The sequence below is a fragment of the Rousettus aegyptiacus genome, unplaced genomic scaffold (genome assembly GCF_014176215.1).
Source record: "Rousettus aegyptiacus isolate mRouAeg1 unplaced genomic scaffold, mRouAeg1.p scaffold_m13_p_9, whole genome shotgun sequence".
NCBI classification, from domain to species: domain Eukaryota; kingdom Metazoa; phylum Chordata; class Mammalia; order Chiroptera; family Pteropodidae; genus Rousettus; species Rousettus aegyptiacus.
In genome coordinates, this window is record NW_023416312.1 from 23,761,258 (window position 1) to 23,782,708 (window position 21,451).

Here is a 21,451-nt window from a genome sequence, read left to right on the forward strand (position 1 = left end):
CATGAGCAGTAGCCCTCCACCCAAGATGGCTAGAGACAAAAGGCAGATGTAGCATTAGGCTCTCTGCAGTCACCGTAAGGCCTCTGCCTTCCTCCTCCCCGCAGAAGCAATGGCTTTTTACACCAGAATCTCAAAAAAAAGCACACATGCAAGAGAACTACTGTATAACCTATTGTTTTGTTTTGTTTTGTTTTAAACCACCTTGTTTTATTCAAATGTACCGCAATTTTAAATGTGGTAAAATTTAGAAAGATAAGTGGTAAAAATTCCTTTAAAAATCCAAAGGCCCAAGCAGGTTTTAAGCTGTTAAGTGTGTTGGCTACTTAACTATAATAATTAGCTATTCAATACAAAAATCACTTTTCCATCCAGGCCAGCACAACTGTGGGGAATGAGTTACTGAAAGAAGTAAAGAATTTAGTTCCCAGGGAAATCCTTCTGCTTGCTGGGAAGTGGCTTGAGCAGTTTATGCAATATTTTGCAAAAGGGTAGCATTTTTTCAATTGTTCTTACTCCTACTCCAGCCTCACCCCTTTCTGACCAAAGCATAAAAAAGGGAGTGAGGACAACCTGCAGCTGACAAAACTCCTAGGAGCAGAGGGCAGCTGTTGCTCTTTTAAAATAGGGGTGACAAAGGTATGAGTAGATAATTAGGATGGAGTTGAAAATAGTCTCATTTCAAATATAGTGGCTCCCTATGCCCAAGCTGCCATGAAAACAGTTTCAGAAATGGAAGGTATAGGATCATATGTGATCCCAATGTTCTAGAGAAAAAAACAGATTAAGTCATGAACCCCCAACCCCCTCAAGTCATGTGCCATAAGCTCTATAGTTCTTTTTCAACGCCTTGACTAATTTTGTCCCTTTTGGTTATACACTACCAAAAACTGTTGTGTGGGGCTTAGTTAAATAATTTATGTGATTGTTTTAATGAAAATTTCACTCTATATAAGAAAAAACAAAAATAATGGCTACACTGTGTCCTAATTTTGTCCAGGAGTGAGTTAAATATATTCTCATGGACCCCCATGACTCCATGATGGGTGTTCAGCTAGTGGTGTTGGCACTCTAAGTTGCTTGCTAAGTGCTGACGAGAAATAGGCAACCCCTCTAGGAACGAATCTTGCAAAACTAAATCTTTTGAGCATTAGTCATACCACTATGCAGGGCCAGCTCCATAGGTATGTGATCAGTATAGTCACACAGGACCCCAGGCTCAGAAGGGATTTAATGCTCTGCAGTGGCCATCTTTAAATTCTGAATAACTTTACCTTTAGATTTGTGTTTTGTATAAGTAAAGTCTTGTAGGACAATAGAGCATGTGTTGGAGGCTTGAAGCCTGAGCTCATACACAGTTTCACCTCTTGCCCACCCACCCAGCAAACACTTCTATTCTCTACCCCTGAAGAGAGGTTTGGGTTGGCATAGGCACTCCCAGGATGGTAGAATGGGTCATGGTGGAGGGCATGCCAACCCCAGGCCAATAGTACCACAGGGCATCCAGCAGGTCAACTAGGCCTGCCCTTCACCCACCATTTGGGTACCAAGAACACCCTTTCAATGAGGCAGCAATCCCTTAGGGTAGTCCTTTGGTAAGGGGAGACTGACTTCCCTGCCCACAGCTAGGACCCTGCATGTAGGTCTGGCTAGGGAAAAGGGGAACCCAGTGGCTAGTGGCTCAAGAGGACAGAATGGTGAAATGGGACCCCCAGGCACCTGTTAGGGTCAACACTTGACCCCAGGGTTATCTCTGTACCCAAGAGAACATGACATTGTAGCAAATGAAAAAAAAGTTTGACTGGTTGAAAGAGATTGACAAAGGAAAAACCTTCATATTTTAGTACCTTTAATGGCACTTTTTTCCTTAAATTTTAAACAAGGGGTCTTAATTTTCATTTTGTACTGGGTCCCCAAATTATGTAGCTAGCCTATTGCTGTATTTTACCTGAATTTTGATCCCCCAAGGGCTAACAGAGTTCTATATGGCCCTTCACTAACTTTTATCATTTGTATTGGGCCCTCCGGCCTGGCAAGTGAGTCCCGCTCAGCCTGAGGTCTGACCTTCCCCATCTGGAGCCATGGCTGGGTGCCCCAAGCAGGGTACCTGCCCAGTAGTGAGTTGCTAATGATTAAAAAGATTCTCTGGACCTGATAGCCATGATTTTTAGCATTTTCTTGTTCCTGTGGTTAAACACTCCCACCATAGATGATTTCAAGCCACCAATATGACATCACTGAATGCAGAATCAAGAGTAAATGTACACCATCTGTTCTGTGTGCAGGTTGAAGCTGGCCTCAGCCCACGGTGAATCCTAGAGGCATTAAACCAAGGCCCCAGGAAGCAGAGGGAGATAATAGAACAAAAGACATTTCTCCTAGATGCAAAATTTTCCCTCTTGGTGGCACACTGGAATTACATGGTGAGCCTTTAAAATGCATATGGCCAGACTACATCCCAGACCAATGACATCAGCCTCCCCGAAGGTGGACCCAGCAGCAGTATTTTTAAATCCCCAGGTGATTTCATTGTGAGGCCATAGTTGTAAACTTGGGTAGATGAATGGTTCTCAAACCCTAGTGGGCATTAGAATCCCCTGGAGAGCTTGTTAAAATACCCATTCCTGGGCCCCATCTCCTGAATTTCTCATTCTGAGGTCTGAGGTGGAGCCCAGGAATTGGCTTTTCTCACAAGTTCCCAGGTTGTGCCAATGCTGCCGGTTCAGGAACCACACTTTGAGATTCACAGTTTTAGAAAAAGCCTGCCTGGCGTCAGCCACCTGGGGTTCACCCTGATTAAGAAGGTACTAGGTATAAAGCTGTTACTTAATTGGAGGCCCTGGAGTTGGGGTTTACAGAAAACCTCCCTCCTGTGAAGAAGCTATTTGTTAAGAGTGAGAGGCAGGAGCCTGGTAGTAAAAGGCGACTGAGCTGTGACATGCCACCTGCTTAATTAAAAATGCATTCGAGGAGACAGAGGCCAGGTTGATCAGCCCTAGGTGGTCACCTTGAGGAATTTGCTGCCAGCAAGGCTGTCTGAGGAGGAAGGAGAGAGAGGATACCTGGACTGTCTCCTTTTCCCCCTTGGAGTGTCAGCAGCCCATCCTTGGCTTCTTAATTCCCTTCCTAATTTCTTTCTTGCACTATCTTCTAATTTACCCTCCTTAACTTCTTCACTGCAGCCTCTTTCTCAGACTGAAATAGAGAGACATACTTGGCAAACAAACTCTGGTTATTAATAATAATAATACCAACTTTTCAAAAACTTCAATATTGGAATTCCTGCTACCTCGTGTCTGAAAAATCATCAGGTGAGACTTTGGAAAAGCAAACATGGGAAAACCTACTACACTATCTAAGCCTCATTCTTTATAAAATACATCTTTCTTTCTTTCTTTCTTTCTTTATTTATTTTAATGGTGACATTGGTTAAGAAAATTCAGTAAATTTCAGGTGTACAATTTAAAAGTAAGGCATATAAATATTGCACTGTGTGTTCACCTCCCGTAGTTAGTAAAATACATCTTTTTAAACGTAATTAGAACTAAAACTAAAACAAACATTCCAACCCAGGAATTCCACGTCTAGGAATCCTCAGGAAAAATGAGTTCATATGCCCATACAAAGACATTTACAAACATTTGTAGCAACTGTAATCATAAGAGTTAAAAAATATAAACAACCCAGATTGCCATCAACAAGAAAATGGATAAACAAGTTGTGGTATATTCATACAATAGAATACTACTTAACCATGAAAAAGAAAAGCTACTGATACATGTAACAACACAGATGGGCCTCACAGACATTCAGAGTGAAAAAAGCCAGGCATAAAAGAATGCCTACATTCTGATTCAATTTACATGAAGTTCCAGAACAGGCAAAATTAGTCAATGGTGGTAGAACTCAGGATAGTGGTTAAAGAGGTTGAGTAGTATTGACTAAAAAAGGCTAAGAGGGAACCATACCCTTCTGGAATGCTGGAAATGTTCTATATCTTGATCTGGGTGGTAATTAAATGAATCCACACATGTAAAAATTTATCGAGTTGTACACTTAAGATTACTGAACTTTATGATATGTAAATTAAAATTCAAGTTTAAAAAAAGTTATTTTAGGCCATGTGACCTCCTTCGGGTGATAGTTTTTGATACCTAAGAACTGAGGTTTGAAAAAGTTTGACAAATTAGCAAAGATTTTTCTTCTTCTTCTTGAATCAGCCAAGATAAAGAAATGGTTTGGTCAACCCAAGGCCCTGAGATCCAGCACACTCAGGTTTGTGCACTAACACTAGTATGTAGTGAATGGTTGCCCTGGACCAAGCCCCACACCAACATTGTGTGTGTGTTTTCACCTCACACCAGCCCTAAAAGGTGGAGACAATTATTATCCTGATTTTATGGACATGGAACCTGAGGTTCAGAGAGCTTGAGCAACAACTGAGAAAGGAACCCAGCCCTGTGGTCACCGAGGCTGAGCGCTAAGCATCCCATAAAACTGAGTCTACAGCAGAAGATGTCTGGGTATTTCATGGAGAGAAGTCCTGAAGAAGAGCTTGTAATCTTTTCTGTGCCATGCACCTCTTTGGCATCCATAGGCTACTGAGCCTATGAACTCCTTCTCAGAATAATGCTTTAAGTGCATATGACGGAATCTCATGGAATTGCAAAGCAAGCCAATTCTATTGAAATAGGCATCAAAATATTTTGATATAGTCATATATGTGCTTATTTAATGCATTAAATAACGACATAAAATGACTGCTGGATTTTCAAATTAATGATGAGTATAAATGATATTTAGTGCTAGCTGCAAGATAAGGAAGATAAAATATCTGTGATTTCTGTTGCTGACAAAGTTATAGCTACTGCCAATATCATGATTGTTTCTTTCCTAGTCCACTAGATTTGCTGGATTTCAGTTAAAGGTTAGTGAAAATAAAAATGTAATTTTTTTCCCCATTCAAGTTCATGGACCTCCTGGAGTCTATCGGTTTAATAATCCCTCCTTCCAGGAAGCAGCCAGAGGCCCTGGAAAGAGAGGGGACAGCTGGGCTGGATTTAGGGCCTGGCTCTATCAGGAGCTCACTGGGTGGCCTTCCAGAGCTCACTTCCTCCCTCTGGCTCTGGTCCCCTCCTCTGTGAAAGAAAAGAGGTTGCACTTAGGCACTCTTCACAGTCCTTGGCTGTGTGCTTGTCCCCAGAAGCTCCACAGCCAGCTGTGTCTGGGGCTGTCTTCAACCAATCAACACATGTTTAATGTGAGCTTACCCTGTGCTAGGAGCATGGAAACCCCTGAGGGGTGCCTCTCTGCTTCCCAAATGCAAATAGATCACCCATCCTGAACATGGAGGCCAGCAAAAACCCCCAAATGCAGGATTTCCTTCTAGGCCAGCTCCCCTCCAGTTTAGTGTGCCTCCAGAGAGCTCTTATCTCGGCCTGCCTTGCATTTGAATGATCTATGAGTGGCTCTCTCCTCCCCTAGCAAACCTGGAAGAACTCCGAATGCTTTCCTCATCTCTCCACTCCCTTCAATCTGAAGCAGGGACATTTGCAGTTTGAAATTCTTTGTCTCATTGATTCTGTACCCAAAAGAACTGGGGTTAAGTGAGAGGAGAGTCTGTAACCTGGGTTCCAGTCAAAGCAGTAAACACCAGGGAAAATCAGATCAGACCCAGGAAGGGGAGATTAAATACCAAACATCCACTTCCAAAACAAAGCACTCTGTAAGAAGGGGAGTTCAGTGAGATCAGATTCTGTGTTCAAAAGTTTTTTTCTGTGTGTGAATAGCAGAGCTAGATATGGGCCTTGAAAGCAGTCAAGGTGTGAACTGGCCAAGGTGATGGCAAAAGTCAGTAAGTCAGGGTCCAAGGCCCTTCTCTCAACCAGTTCCACCGGTTCTACCACAGAACTCAGACCTGGCCTGGTCGCACTATAGGATCACCTGGGGTCTTTCTTAAAGCGTGCTCTGCCTGAGTTCCTTCCTCAGAGATTCTGATTTAATTTGAGCAAGGTGGGCCCCAGGCCTGGGGATTTCTTGTTAAGCTTCCTGGATGATCAGACGATCAGATGATTGGAAAACAGAGCCAGGACTTCATACCAGTGTTGGCAGTAATGTCCCCGCTGCAGCCATCATGGAGGATTACAGAAGATGAGAAGCGAGTTTTAGGAACTCTCTGAAGTAAGATTACTGCTTACACTGGCATTGGCCAGTAGACACCTGCTGCTGTGTCTTTTTCTCTTTCGCTCAACAAAAACATAGCTAAAACATCTTCGAGGCCCAGATTATCTGGCCCAGGGGTTGTGGTGGATATAAAAGGGTCTGTTTATGTCTAGTCTTACCTGCCAGTGTGCATAAACAAAATAGCTTTAGCAGCAACAGCAAAATGCCACAAAGTCATCACTCCACCCCTCAGCTGAGTGCTAGCCAAAGTTCCCCCAGTTATTTCCTAAAACTTCTAGGTGAGAGGATGTCCAGCATTGAGCACTCTGCTCTGTTCAGGGCCCTCCAGCCATGGTAGGGAAGCAGGGTAGCCTTCCTGATATCACTGCTTACAGGGGCTCTCAGGGTAGCAAGGCAAGGCCTTGGTCAGAGACAGAGTAGGGGTTGGGGGTAATGGGGTCTGGGAACAAAACATTACGAAAAAATATTTTCTCTCACTCTGGCCCCTTTATTAACAAGGCATGATTCCAGCGTTTGCTCCAAGTCCCGTACATTCACATATTCAACAAATATTGACAGCCTGCTGTGCACCAGGCACTGAACTAGATGCTGTCAATACACCAAGAAACAAAACAGATGTTTTTTTTTAATCCCTGCCCTCATGGAGGCTACTTTTCTGGAAACCCCTGGGTAATAGAGAAAGGCCAGAAACAAGATAACCAAGTAAACAATGCAATGGGTCAGATGCTAATAAGTGCCAAGGGGTACAAAAAATAGAGAGGAGGGATAAAGCATACATGGGTGAATGGATGGTGGAGGTGGCTGAGATCCTCACCAAGAAGCTGATATCTGCACAAAGACCTGAAGGGAGGGAGGAATCAGCCAGCATTAACTGGCAGAGGAGGGGGTGGGAGTGGAGAGCATTTCTGTCAGAGGAGAGAGGGGCTGCAAAGACCCTGGGATAGGAATAGGCCAGAGCGAGCCTGCTGTGTTCTGGACAGTATGGCTGGAGCAACAGGATCAAGGAGGAGGGAATAGAGGATGCGGTCAGACAGGTGATAGCCTGGGTCATGTAGGCCTTATAGGACACAGCCAAGGGACAATAGAGTTGCCATCAGCGCTATTTTCACTGTGAGTGAGTTGGGAAATTTTGGAGGGCTTTGAGCAGAGAAGTGAGGTGATCTCCTAGGGCCATGCTGGCTTCTTTATTGAAACTCTCAACTGCAGGGGGCATGGGTGAAGCAGAGAGCCAGTGAAGAGTCATCAGAGAGAAAATCAGGGCTTGGCCCAGCCTGTTGGCAGCCACCCATGAAAACAACCTGAGGTGTTTCAATGGTGAGGCCAACAGGGTTTATTAACTAAGCAGATGTGGAGTAGGAAAGAAAGAGGAGTGGCAAAAGGGAGTCCATGGGTTTGGGCCTTCAAAACTGGAGACAGGGATAGCTGGTTGCTGAGATGGTTGCAAATAGGGGGAATTGCAAATGGAAGAGGAGGTGCCGGGATGGGGGATGTCAGGTGATGCTTGAGGAGCCTTTCTGACACCCCATTGTTGATGTCAAGTAAGTTGAGCAGGCACTTGAGCAGGCTTCTGTGCTCTGTTTCTGAGCTTTGGATGCTAAATGCCACCCCCCAGCCTGGATTGGGACACAGGCAACCCACACCCCTCCATCCTCACTTGGCCAAAGAAAAACAAAGTCCCCAGGTCCATAAGCTCCTAGAAATAATGGAGACCCTTGTCAGCTCAAGTCAGCCAACATAGAGAAAGCCCACTTCAAGTGGAACCACTTCAAATAGAGACCAACATTCCTGAGTAGTGGGAAAAAACTAACTGGGAGTTGATCTCGAAAATGACACTCGAATCATAACAATAAGTTATTTAACTTTAATTTAACAAAATGGAGCATCTAAGTGCAATTGTGCACTATAATTCTTAGTAATAAAGTGCTAATAAGTTTGTTTATGAGTTCAAAGCTTTTCTCTCCCCTCCCCCAGCAAAACACCTAGTGGCACAAGGGCCCCTAAGTCACCCTTGACTTTCACACACCAACATAAAGATGGTCATTTTGGCAAAAATGCTTCAAGGTCTTCATCAGTTGTACTGAGAGTATCTCCTGATACTTTGTTCTTCAAAGGGTCTTCTTATAGAAATTCCCATCATGCCTCCTGCTTGTGGATGTCTCTCCAGTTCATAACCAGCTAACTCAGCCAGACTTTGATTAGCAACTCCTTGTGTGGTGGGAACAATTCCCCAGCATCATTTTCTTTGACTTCAGGAAATCCAGCAGCTCTTGACTTCATTTGGCCACTGCACTACACTGCATCAGGCTGTAGTCCACATCCTGGAGATTCCAGGGCAGGAGGGATGCAGCTGGTAAGCAGGGAGGGATGTATGAGTAGGGACAAATTTCATGTGGTTAATTCATTACTACATATTACTCTAATATGACAACTGCTTTCTTACTCAACCACATAGTTGCAGCGACTCGGAGAGCAAATGTCTGGAGAATGCAAAGCCCTTGTACGTGGCCAAGGGCATTCTACATTATTGGATATGTGCCCTGTTCCCATTCCACTAGGGCACCTCAGGAGCTACTAAGACACAAAAAGATGCATAGAAGTTTCCTATCTGGCAGCTGTGATTCTGCAACCCCAAAGTCTCTAAACCACAGGCTGCATTTTCTCCTTTGTTTTGCTGGATTTTTATTCAAGGACCTACTCCGGAGGCAGGGTGTTACCCATGCAGGGCCCTGCCCCCACAAAGCCACGTTTATGTAATCATTCCAAAACTCACAACTCCTGAAAACTTTGAGGAATGTTATTAGGCCCTGTAGGCCAGAAAGGCCGTTTCCAGGGTAACAGCAGCTGCACACTAAGGAAGCAAAACCTCTCCTGTCCTGCATGCCTCTTGGAGTTCAGGCCACTTCAGAGAAACATATGCCTGGACCAATTCCCGTGTTCTTTGCCCATTAGACCTAGCACCCACAGTGAGGACACATCACTGGTCCCCGTGTACTTGAGGATTACACCTCCTATCTCAGATGTCCCGTCTTGTTGTCTTGTCATAAATCCACCCATACTTATCCATCAGCAAGTTCCAATTTGTGGTCTGGAAAAGTCAGCCTAGATCAGCCTAGATGTGAGAGGAACTACTGCACAGAGTTTGTTTTTCCACAGTGTAGCTCGAAGCTAGCTGCCCGGCTTTTGTTTGGAGCAAGGTGGAAAACTGTCCCTAAGGGAGAGAATGCTCTTTCCAGGTGTTTGAACAACTGCAGGCCTAGAGCGCTTGACTTTTCCCCTTTGACCAGTATCCTTCTTGTCTAAACAAGACACATTTCTCCCATCTGATAAGGAAGCATGGAAATGAGGAGAGAGGCCCACAGAGGAGCATTTTGGAATTGCTGTCCATGTAAGGCTTTCTTCCCCATGTTTGTTGACTTTCTAGTTGCCTGATCCAGCCCAGTTCTGGCAGGATAGCTGAAAAAGAGCCTCCTTCCGTGGGTGAGAGACCCCCCCACACCCACCCCTGCCCCCATTTCCCCCATGACTCATGCACCTCACTGAAGTTCAAGAATAGGACTATAACATTCATGAGCCCAAGGCAGGTCATGGCCATCCTTTTCCCCTTCCCTGCTCCCATCAACACCAAACTCAGCCTTGGCCTTGCTTTTCCTTGTAGGTTTCTTAATCGGGAAAACTCTGAGCTACGGCTGGAATAACAGATGTTTCTGCTGATGACACTGAACTTCCGTGATTCATATAGAGTCAGACCCTCTGATTCCTCCCGGGTATAGAAGAAGTGACTAACAGAAAGCCCTTGGGATTGTGGGCCTTTACCCTTGAGAATGGTAGAGCCCAGTGGAGAAAGAAAATTAATACGCGTGACAAAGAAGGGGTCAGAGCAAAGCTGAATGGTGCTATTAAAATTCAATAGCAATCCAGATGAGGGAGCTTTCAGGGCAGGCCAACCAAAGTGGGTGTGGGGGAGGGTTTGGGGGTCTTGACTGAAGTACAAGATTTCCATAAAAGGGGTGAGGCAGACAGGGCTTGGCAGATCCAAAGCACTGAGGTGAAATGCCCCTGGCCTGTGCGAACACAGACAATCCTCACCAAAACAGGGTTTGCTCACTTCATTTAGAGGCTTTTCTAAACAGATTGGAGCCACTCAACATTTACCAGTCACCTACTATGGGGTACCTGCTGTGGGCTAGGCACCATTTTGGGACCTGCAGAGGATCCGAAGCAGGTTCAGCAGAACTAGGACAGACCAAACAAAGACAAGGAACTGGAACAAGTGACATGTTTCCTGAGTTTAGGTCCCCTAGAAGCCGACACTGAGACAAGAACCTGAGTGCAAATGGTTTATCTGGAAGGAAGCAGGGAAAGGAAGACAGCCAATGAGCAAGTTACTACTGTGGGCAACTGAGGTGCCCAGCTGTGGACCTCCGAGAGCTGGCATAGAACATTCGCTGCAGAGTATTCCACCACAGGCAAGAGATATGTAGTGTTTATCTATCAGCTCCCAGCAGTCATTGGTCGAGGGCTACTCCCAGGGAACATTCATCTCCTAGCACTTCCTGCCTGCATGCCCAATGACCGGAGACAGCCCCTAAGTGAAGGGACACAGGTGCTGGAAGCTGTGTGCACAGAAATGGTGAGCACAGGGGGATGTGGATGAGGCAACCATAGCATCTGTTGCACATGTGACTGAAAGAGGAGAAAGAGGACATAGACTTGTGGCCTCAGTAAAGACACCAGGACAAAGATGGTTTCCCAAACAGTCCCCGAAAGATCCTCGGGGTTCAATATATTGAGCAGCAGGGTAGGGCAGTGGTGCATCATTTCAAATAGAAGCAACATGAATGAAGACAGACACACAAGGGTCATGTCTAGGGGAGGCCAAAAGGTGTAACTTGACTGAAGCACAGTGGCTGGGAAGGTCAGGGGCAGGAGGAGTGAGAGACCTAGGCTACCCTGAGGGGAACTCAAACGCCAAGCAATAGCTTTACTCCTCATTCCATAATAAATGGAATAAGCAAAGGTGTTTGAGGAAGGATAGCATTGAGTTATGTTTTGGGAACATTAACCTGGCCAAAAAGCAAGGATCTGGATAACTCAGAGGCACAGCAATGAGGTAAAAAGTCTCAAATGCACCATTTGTTAGCCACAGCAATAATTATTTCGCCAAGGAGAGATAAAGGGGGGCTCCCTATGGTTCTTGCCCAAAGAGAAAAGGCCCCTGAAAATGTCCTTGCGGAAGTTGCTAAAAGGGGGACCAGCCCCTCAGCTGCTGGGCTTGATTGTTCCTTCTGGCAGAGATGTGGGCCCACTCATCTCTCTCCTATTTTTTTCCTCCAAGAACGCTTTGGCCTCCAGTTTCTGCAAGCTTTGCTCAGTGAGTTTAAACAGCATCTCACAGCATGGCCGAGCAATAACAAATGGTGCCTGGTGGCTCGCCTGCTGGTGGCTTAAAAAACAATTGATGACTTTTAATCAGCTGAATGAGCATGGGACAAATGACAGCATGGCCTGAATGCAGCCCAGACGTCATTGGCTGACATCAGTGGGGAGGAGAGAAGGAGGTGCCTTTCTGGCACGCTTGGGAACAAACAGGAACAGTTCCTGGCAGCTCTGGCTCCACGCCCCAAAGTCACAGCCTTCTTTCACACCTTTTGGGGAGACCGGGAGAACCAGCTGCAAGAGCAGCAAGGGTAAGCCTCCGGAAATTACATAAACCTGCACGTCATATCATGTGATCTGCTGGGCACAGGGCTGGGGCCCTGTAAGGCCAGAGCTCAGGGCCTCCAGCTGTCCCTGGTAACCTGGACAAATCAGTTTCTCTCCAGACTTCAGTTCCCCCCTCTGGAAAATGGAGGTGATAAAGGCAAGCTCGCTTCCTCTGGTAGGTTGGCCCACACATGGGATAGCTTTAGGAGAGGGCTGAATCTCTAAAGGGCTCCATTCAGGGGTCCTTTAGTGGTTTCTACCCCAGCACTACCACCAACATCCCTGCCCCCGCCACTTCCCCCTACCCACATACCAAATGGATACTCATCAAGTGTTTCTGATAAAGGAGTGAAAATTAGAGCAAAGGAAGCCAAAATTGCAGGACTGAAAATGAAGGTATCTACTGAATGCTTACTACATGGCAGGCCCTGTGCTAAGTGTTTCTATGCATTATCTCATTATCTCCATTTGGCAGATGAGGAAACAGGCTCTGAAGGGTTAAGGAGTTTGTCCCTGGTTCTGCTGTGACCATGTAGTGGGAGGCATCTGAGACCCACCTAGTTTCAAGGCCTGCTTTTCCTCACTGTTCCAGCTCAAACTAGGCACAGCGGCAACCTAAGAAAGTAAGAGGCTGGTATTGGGGGCATGTGGCCCTTTGCAGGAACATATAAATTATATTAAGAAGTGCCAGAATTCTGCCCAGGCAGCTACAAGTAATGTTTACAGGCCACACCTCGGTCAGAACCATAGGAATGCAAGACCTTTATGCCATGAATCCTTGTAGTCCACCAAAACTCAGGGATTAAAAATCTGATTCCCGGGATTATCAGTTTTTCCTTTACACTATTTGGATGGCAGACTTCCCTGATACGTTCTGTACCCACAGTCCCCTTCCTAAGTTTTCTTACATCCATCCTAACCCTGTCCTTCCTCCCCTGAACTTCCTAGTACTTACTATCTCCTCTCTGCCACTAGCCCATCACTGCCATAGCTCAGACCCCAGGTCTATATCTCAGACCCCATCCCCCACACAGAAGAAAATCTGGACTCTTCGGCATCATCCTAGGTCATGCCTGCTTGCCCACTCTCCATGCTCATTTGTGTGCTGTTTTCTGTCCCTCCCCATCCCTGGTATATTTCCCAGGTTGCCTAGGAAATGCATCCTGAGATGGAGACCAGCCTTGGAGGTTTCCTGAAGGGTACTTTTAGGAACAACACCTGTGAGGGCAGCAAGATGGGGCAGAAGAGGAGTCAAGCTACTGTGCAGTTGCAATAGAGGCCCCAGCTGACCTCATGGAAAATTCTGGAGCTAGGATGGCCCTTCAGAGATATCCAGAATTGAGGCAAGGGGGTGAGCCATTGTATCCCTTTCCCATAGACTAGTCCCCAATTGAATACAATTGGTTCCCAAGGAGGGGGTCATTGCATTGGGTAAAACAGTTCAGCACATATCAGCTAAGGGACATTCTGAGTAGGTAGCCATCCCTTCACTCCTGAAGGAAGTTCTAGGCGGTGCAGCACCATATCTATAACCCTATCCAACAAAACTCCTGCTCATCCTTCCACTGGCAGTTCTGACCCACCTTTGCCAGACCCCTAGCCACTACTTAACCACCTCAGACTCTCCATGATTTCAGTACTGATTGGAGAGCTTCAGGAACGTCAGGTAATTCCTCACAGCTAGAAGTTGGGATCACATTTACCACCTGAGCACTGTTCCTGGCACAAAGAAGTCTATCCCTAAGTGCTGAGTGGATAGATGCTGCATGGTAGGTGCCGGCAGGCCCAAGGGACCATTCCAGCTTACACGATTTCCACTCAGTGCCTCAAAGTGTCTACGTGGCTTATGCTGATGACAGGCAGGCACAGAGAAAGCTTGCTTCCACAGCCAACCTGGCAACCTCTCTTGGGTTCAGGCCAAGAAAGTCCTGTCCTTGTTCCCTTCCCTGTGCAGCATTCTACTGCAAGTCCATTTCCTAGCTAAGAGGGCCAAGTGCATTTAGAGACCTCTGTGCCAGGGAAAGCCCAGTGCCACTGCCAACCATGCTACATCACCGTTCCTCTGAAGGAAATTACTATTGATCCCACAGCTCTCCTCCCCATGCTGTTTGCCGGGGACAGCCAAGGATTCCCGTGCCAGCTGGGCTCCCACACGGCTCAACTGTTCCCGCACCAGATGGCCAGACCAACACCCTCTGGCTGCCGCACACCCCCAGGAGACAAGGCTCTGACGTCTATCTGCATGGCTTTTTCTGTGTGGAGGACAGCAGGGTCAGAGATTACAGGGCCAACCACATTACAATAAAAATCTCTACATGTCAAAAAGACTTCCAAATCCCAATCATTATCGATGTAACCAAAGAGGCAGGGAAACATTTCTTGTATCCCTGACTTTCACTGTTCATTCAACTGATCTCAGTTGACTACTTACTTGGCCAGAGGGATGCAGTGGCAAACAAAACAGTCCCTACCCTCAAGGAAGTTACAATCTAGCGAGATGACTTAATCATTTATTGTTCAAGCCAGGACATTTTTGAGAACATAAAGGGAATGCAATTAATTGTTAAGCCCAGGTAGTAGGTATAAACCAGGACTTGTCCCAGACAACCCAGAACACTTGATCACCACAGATACAGATACAACCTGACCAAAATGGGGGCGTTCAGATAATGGGGTGTGGTAGTGTTAGGTCATGCCACAAGGTGGCGCAATTGAAATACTCGTAGCTTTTCTTTGTTTTGTTTTCTATCCGGATGAAAACTAATTTTTCTTTCCAATGCTGCAGAACAAATAGAACCCTTCAGTGGTGTGCTAGAACCCGATAGTACCTGTCTGTGAGAGCCAATCATTAATTTTCAGGAGTTTTGTAAGCCAATTGTTAAAGTCATTAATACAATTTAAATTTAAATTAAATTTAAATTAAAATAATTAAAAATTTAACATTGAATAAATCATGTTAAAAACAAAGATAATAAATACTCATAAGTCACACCTTAATAATGACTTTTACAGTTTACTAATATCTATGTTTCTGAGGTTAGTTAATCTGTCATATCTGTGTGGCGGTAGTGTTATTTAATGGTGTGCTATTGCACATCTCTTCCCAGCTCCACAGTCAGACCTATTGCATGAGTAGTTCCAGACTGGCCATGGTTGTGGCATTTACATCATGGAAATCAACAGATGCTACAAATCATGGCTTTGGGAAGGGGAAGCTAGTTGTTAAGCATTTACCAGGAAACTGCTAGAACCAACATTTAGGTTTCATCATTTACATGGACAGTTTTTATATACTTTGGGCAATTCTATCACATACCCCCAAAATTATGATGTCGCTCTCCCTCAAATAAACAAAGGTGGGGAGCAGGCAGGGGTCATGTTTCACCCATAAGCTCATCTGGACTTCACTCAGGAATGGGAAGCGCATATAGATAAGACAGTTCAGTGCTAAATGCCATGACAGGGGTAAGTAAGAGGGAGTCCACAGCCAAGCTCAAGACTCCTCTGGAAAGCTCACCCCAAGCAATTGAAGCCTAATATTTGCATATTCAAGTTCACCAATGGAGAACTCATTGTGATTGGTGAAATAACTTCAGGACTTTCCTTGGTACCACAAATGCTGTCTGTGTAAGGCAGGGCCCCAGCAGGATCGGATGGCCCATTCAACAAGAGGGTTAATTGGGAAGAGTTGAGCAAAGGGACTATTTATAGAGGTGAGGGCAGATTACAGAAACCACAAGGGATAGGAAAGTATCCTGGGACCAGCAACAGCAGGAAACTGCTACCAGGCCCTGGGCTGAAGGGGCAAGGGGCAGGGGCTGTTGGAAGAACAGAAGAGAGCTGTAAGTAAGTGCTGCTCTGGGCACAAAGATGCAACCCCCTCCAAAATGCAGCCCAGACAGGGAAATCCATACCTCACTTCTTGACAACTGCCAGCCAGATTGCCTATTGGTGCATGTCTCATTGGCCAAACTCAACCAGAAGGCAGTGGCCAAAGCCACCCAAGTGATCCAGTCCAAAAGGATCAGCCACATGGGATCCACAGAAAGCAGGTGGATCTGGGGGGCAAACAGATCTGCTCAACCAATATGGTACTGCCCTCACCAGTCTGCAGGCCTCGAAGGATGCACTCACCTGTGTGAAGCCTGATCCAGCATAACAAACTGCAGGCTGGCTGTGGACCAAGAAGCAAGAGGACTGTGGCCTGGCAGAGCTGTACCAAAGCACCAAAGAAGAGCCATCCATAGGCCACGTACTTAACATATGGCCATGTCTGAGCTACACATAAACCCATAATTAAGCCTCTGTGCAGGTGTGGATTCTACCTCGATGCTAAAAAAAAAAAAGCTTACCATCAAGGGTTGTCTTTCACTTGCACAGGTCCCTTCCAAGGTCCTAGAAATTATAATTCATACCTCTACACTGGTTTTCTCAAAGGCGGCCCCAAAACGTGGATCTGATTCTGCCACTGTGACAAGAAAGGGATTGGGCCGGTTACTCTGGTTTCTCCCTGCAGGAGTAAGTCCATTGATAGGGTACAGGAGGACGGAAGTCAGGCAACAGGAGAGGGACACTTCCCCCTACCAGTCCTGAGGGTAAATAGGGGTTTCTAGGCCACTACCTAAAAAGCAGGACCTAAGAAATAAACCCTTGCCCTTACCAGCTTCATTTCTCTCAGAACATTTCCCAAACTCCTCACCCAGTTCTGAGAAAGAGTTAATAGATATGTAGGTAGGTAGAGGCCTTTTGTGGCCAAATGCTGGAAAAGATTGGTGCCCCTCAACACTCCGGAAGATTCACAATGCACATTAGCATAGCAAAGGCTCCAGATAAAGAAAACGTTTGGCTTTGTTTACTGTGGGGGTTGCCCATACTTCCTGGAGCTTAAGCTGAAAGCGAAAGGATGGGTAGGAGTGAGATAGGAGGGTTTGAAGCTGAGGACACAACTAGAAGGAAGACCTAAAAAAGCCAGGAGAACTGGAAGAAGTTGGTTGCAGCTGGAGGGAAGAGTCTGGGGTGCTGGAGCTGGGAGGAGACCGCTGAGCAGACTCTGATCCTGAGGGCACCAGGCAACAATGCACTCTGAACTAGCAGGTTCAGAGCTAGAGCACTGGTCAGATATAGCTCTCCCAGCAGGCCCAGCGTGCTGACCCTTTGCACCCTTCCATCTGTAATCAATGTTTGGGGGTGGGTAGGAGTGAATGCAGACCGCAGTATAAACATGTTCTCATGGAGTCTCCCTGCAAACTCTGGCCTCTCCTCACCCCAGTACTGGGAAGAAGCACAGTGCCCAGTGGCCCCCTGATGACACAAAACCCTCAAAGGTGACATGTGCTTCTGGCCACTTTCCCAGGAACTGAGGAGGGTTTGTAGTTACCCCCTGACCCCTTTATGACCAAAGGCACTGTCCCCTAAACCTTTGGCCATGGGGCTACAGCCTAGGGCCACCAATGAAAGTTTGGCTCTGGAAAAAAATTAACTAGCCTATAGGGGTGGCATCGGTTGTCACTGAAGCTCTCCAGCCCAGGCCACTGGGTGCTGGCCTCAGTTCCATGAGCCCTCAGAGCTGCCAGTGATGGGGAGAAGTGAGAGCTCACAGATTTATCCTCGTTAGAAATATCAAGGGATGGACAGAGGTGGTGTTCAAACAGCCGGGAAGGCATCATCTCTCCTGGCCACTCTCCTCCTATTTGTAGGTCTGTCCTTTCTCCCCAGCAGAGAATATCTGCAGATTGCATCTCCCAGGCCAGAGTGTGGATGAAGCTTTGCTTTCCAGCCTCAAATTACCACCTTCCTTACGTCAAATATGACACATTCTCCAAGCTAATGACCTCTGCCCCCCGCCTTTAAAAACACAGCCCTCCATTTCATCTCTCTCTGGGCTGGTGGCTGCCTTTCCTCAAGCAGACAGAGATGTCAGCAATTCCTCTGTCTTCCGGTGATGATTTCTCTCCTTGATGCCCCCTCTTTTAATCTGACTTCAGTTCGTGTCTGTAACAGAGCAGAACTTTCCAGCCTCCTAGCTTACCCTGGCCACAGGCAGAAGTATGGGGAGCCTTTGATTCAGTGTCGATTTCCAGGGTTGGCTCTCAGATTTGTGTTGAGACTGGTCATTTGAAGAGTCGTGGATCTCAGAAAGCAATCTGGCCTTGGGACTGACTTTCCAAGAGCAGCCAGGCAAGCTAGTAGGTACAGCCAGGCTCTTGGACAGCAGGAGCCCTAGCCAGAGATGAGCCTGACCAAACCCATAAACAACTGGAAAAATAAATGCAAGTCACAAGCAGCATGACCACCAGAGTGTGGCAGCTGACCACCATGCCCTACAGGGGCACAGAGGTGTCTGATGCCTAGAACCTTCTAGAGGCAAAAGAGTGACCAAGAGATTCTAGCACCACCCTTGACTCTACATGGCCCTGCACACACAAGGGTCGTACCTAAAATGATGGAGAGCATGGGAATCTGAGTGTTGGTCCCTGTAACTGTTGAGGTCCTCCCAGAAGCAGATACCAAGATGTAATTAGAAGTTCAAGAGATATACTGGGGAAAACATCTGTGAAGGATCAAGCATGGCAGAAGCAGGAATAAGCAGGGAGAGCCTTGAGAGAGTGATGCAGGTCTGACCTAGGAGAAAGGAGAGGGAAGGGAGAACAAGGGTGGGGTAGGAAGATCCTCAGATGTAGCACAGCTCTGAGAAAGTCTTAGCCAGGCTGATGGGGAGCCCAGAGCAAAGACTGACCATCAGAGAAGTCTCATATCAGGCAGAATAGCCCAGCCCTAGTGTCCCCATCATGCTGTCATCGTGGAACAGTCTGAGGAAAGTGTGGCCTTAGCAGGAACCTTCCAAATCCTGAAGGGAAGATCCTGAAGGGAAGCTGTAGGAGCTGGGAGTAGTTTCTTAGAGTGTGGATGAAGAGAATTAACTATCACCTCATTCATCCCTATCTTTATGGGGATGCTGAACATCCTAGATTCTGGTTATTTTAATCTTTGAGCTCCTCAAGACTGATGGGCTTCCACACCTATTAATAAACACATTTAAGTTGGAAAGGGTTCAGAGCCCTCTTTTATTTGCAAGTACAGAAGGGAGGTGGGGATAGCCAAAGACCACTTAGTACCCAGTCATTGATTTGATTATTACACAATGGTGTATTGAACACCCATTTTGTGCAAATGACTACTATGTTCCAAGGGAGGCCATGAGTCTCCAGAGGACCAGAGGGGTTTGAGCAGGAAAACCTGCTGCCCATGTCCCTGAGCCACCACCCACTGCCCAAGCAGGCTTTTGATTTTCAAAAGGGAGGGGCAACATTCCAGATCAATTCCACTTGGCCCCAAGGTAGAGAAATGAGGGGGTTCAGAACAGAAGTTTCCTAAGAATGGAGAGTAAAATACCAATGATCCCCCCCACACACACTTCTCCTGTATCACCAATTCAAAAATATACACGTGTGTCTATGTGTCACCTCCCCACACAGACACACACACAAAGCCATCTTTGGCATCGTTAATAATTTATCTTTGTAGAACTTTGTACAGTTTACAAATATTAAAGGATTATATCATTGTTTTAATCACAACCTCTTTAGGGTAGCCTGATTCTTCCTGATAATGAAGTTAGGCTCAGAGATAAGACCTGAAAAAGTGAAATGGCTGGTAGGTGGTTCTTACACTTTCGTAGCTATCTCAGATCCCTTCAAGAACCTCCCCTGTTAGAAAAATGCATGCATGCTCAAAATTTTGCCCACACTTTCAGGACATTTTAGTGCCCTACTCCAAGTCTTTGCAGGGCTGCCAGGAGATGGGAGACCAGACTCATGGCATGGTGGGGCTGAGGTAAATCTGGCAGCTCCTGGATGAAATCGAGAGAGGAATCTGTGTGACACCACAGCCAGATTAAGAATTCTCACAAGCCAGGATGGGCATGGAAGGGTTAAGGGGCTGAAGGGTTTTGTTTTTCACCTCTGAAGACTCTGTTATGGGTCATTAAGAACACACAAGGCCTAGAGAGCATTCCATTCCTTGGGCCTGCCTCCAGCACACAGCTTTGCTTCCAAACAAGATAAGTCCTGTGCAGGAAGACCCTGCTTCACAGAGATGCAGATGGGAAATCGCCCCAGATAAGGCTGTTGCTTCAGAGCTGAGTCACACAGGGCCTTTCTGCGGCCAGAATGGCACAACAGAGAGACTGCATTTCCCGCCGCTGAGGAGGGGGACGCTTAAGGAGGGGGAATCTTCCTTAAGGGTCCCCTAAGCCTTCCTGTTCTAGGCTTCTCTGGAGGAAAAATCCCCACCCCACCCCCCGGGATGCCTGGCAAAAGCCGGCAGCCTCCAGGTGGGGCAGGGGGTGGTCCTCCCCATGGTTTGGGGGTTCCAGAGCTGCCTCAGCTGCCTCCTGCTGGGCCCACGTAGAGCTTATCTAACTCCCCCCAACCCGGGTGTTTTCGGGCACCCCAGGCCCCCATCCACCATCCAGGTGGTACCTGTGTCCACGCAGGTGAGGAGAAAGGCCTGTGGGGAACACCATTACTGATAAGTAACAACCCTTTTCAGGTTTAATGACACGTTGCATCCATCCTAAAGCTCTAAAAAAAAAGGAAGGAAAAAAAGGCCCTCTCAAGGGATGGCGCCTCGCGCCCGTAAATAGGAACCACAGGCCGGGGCGCGCGGGGGAGGGTGCCTGGCGCTGCGCGGGTATGAAAATTAACTAGGGGCAGCAGAGTAAATACATTCCACACGGTATTTATTATGCGTCCGTACCTCAGAGGGGGTTCTCTGGCTCCCGGACGTGGCAAATCTTGTCCGGAGCGCCGCAGGCCACGCTGCCCAAGCCGACGGCGCGCGGGAGGGGGTCGGGGGGTGGTGAGGAGTTGGGGATGAGGTGGCTTTTCGTCCCGCACCTGGGAACCCCCGGGTAGGTCCTTTTCCGGGCTGGAGATGGGCAGTGGGGGATGGGGGAAAAGGTGGTCCCAGGCGCTGCTCAGGCTAGGGGGCCCGCAGAGCGGGTGGTGGGGTGGGAACGGGCCTCGCGCCGGGTCCCTTAGCATTCCGCCGGCGCACCCGCCAACGCCGTGTGCGCCCCCGCGCCCCGCTGTAATTACCCCGATTACCAAATGAATCTCGCGCTTTTGTGCTCGCCGGGCAGTGGGTGCGGGGAGGCAGCTCTAATAGTTGTCATTAGAGCCGGGGGAGGCGGGGCGCCGGGGGCGGGGGGTGGGGAGCGCGAGGGTGGGGGAGGCCTGCCGTTCCCTAGCTGTCTCGCTAGATCGCAGGCGGTCCCGGGCGGCGCGCAGGCCGCTGCTGGCTGCTGAGTAATGATTTTTTTTCTAATTGGAGGCGAACAGCGGCCCTAATGGATGGAACCGCTCTCGGCGCGCTCTGTGCGCCCGCCCCTCGATCAATACTGCTCGCTATGACTGTAGAGCCGAGCTCCCCCGCCCTTTGTGTTCAGAGATGCTGCGGGGGCCCCAATCCCCCCACCATCACCACACACATCGCGCCTCCCACACTGCCTCTGCCCCGCCTGGGGCGGCCCCCGTCTCCCAGGACACCCTCCCGCCCCTCCCGGACC

The 21,451-nt window shown here is 47.5% G+C and overlaps 1 long non-coding RNA gene across 1 annotated transcript; it reads right to left on the reverse strand.

Moving 5' to 3' along the window:
* Positions 1–6,646: 6,646 nt before the first annotated feature.
* On the reverse strand, positions 6,647–20,952 carry LOC118607789. Its single transcript, XR_004952823.1, has 2 exons — positions 20,641–20,952; positions 6,647–8,527 (listed from the first exon to the last, which is right to left on the reverse strand). It is a non-coding gene; the product is annotated as an uncharacterized LOC118607789 (long non-coding RNA).
* Between the last annotated feature and the right edge of the window lie 499 nt (positions 20,953–21,451).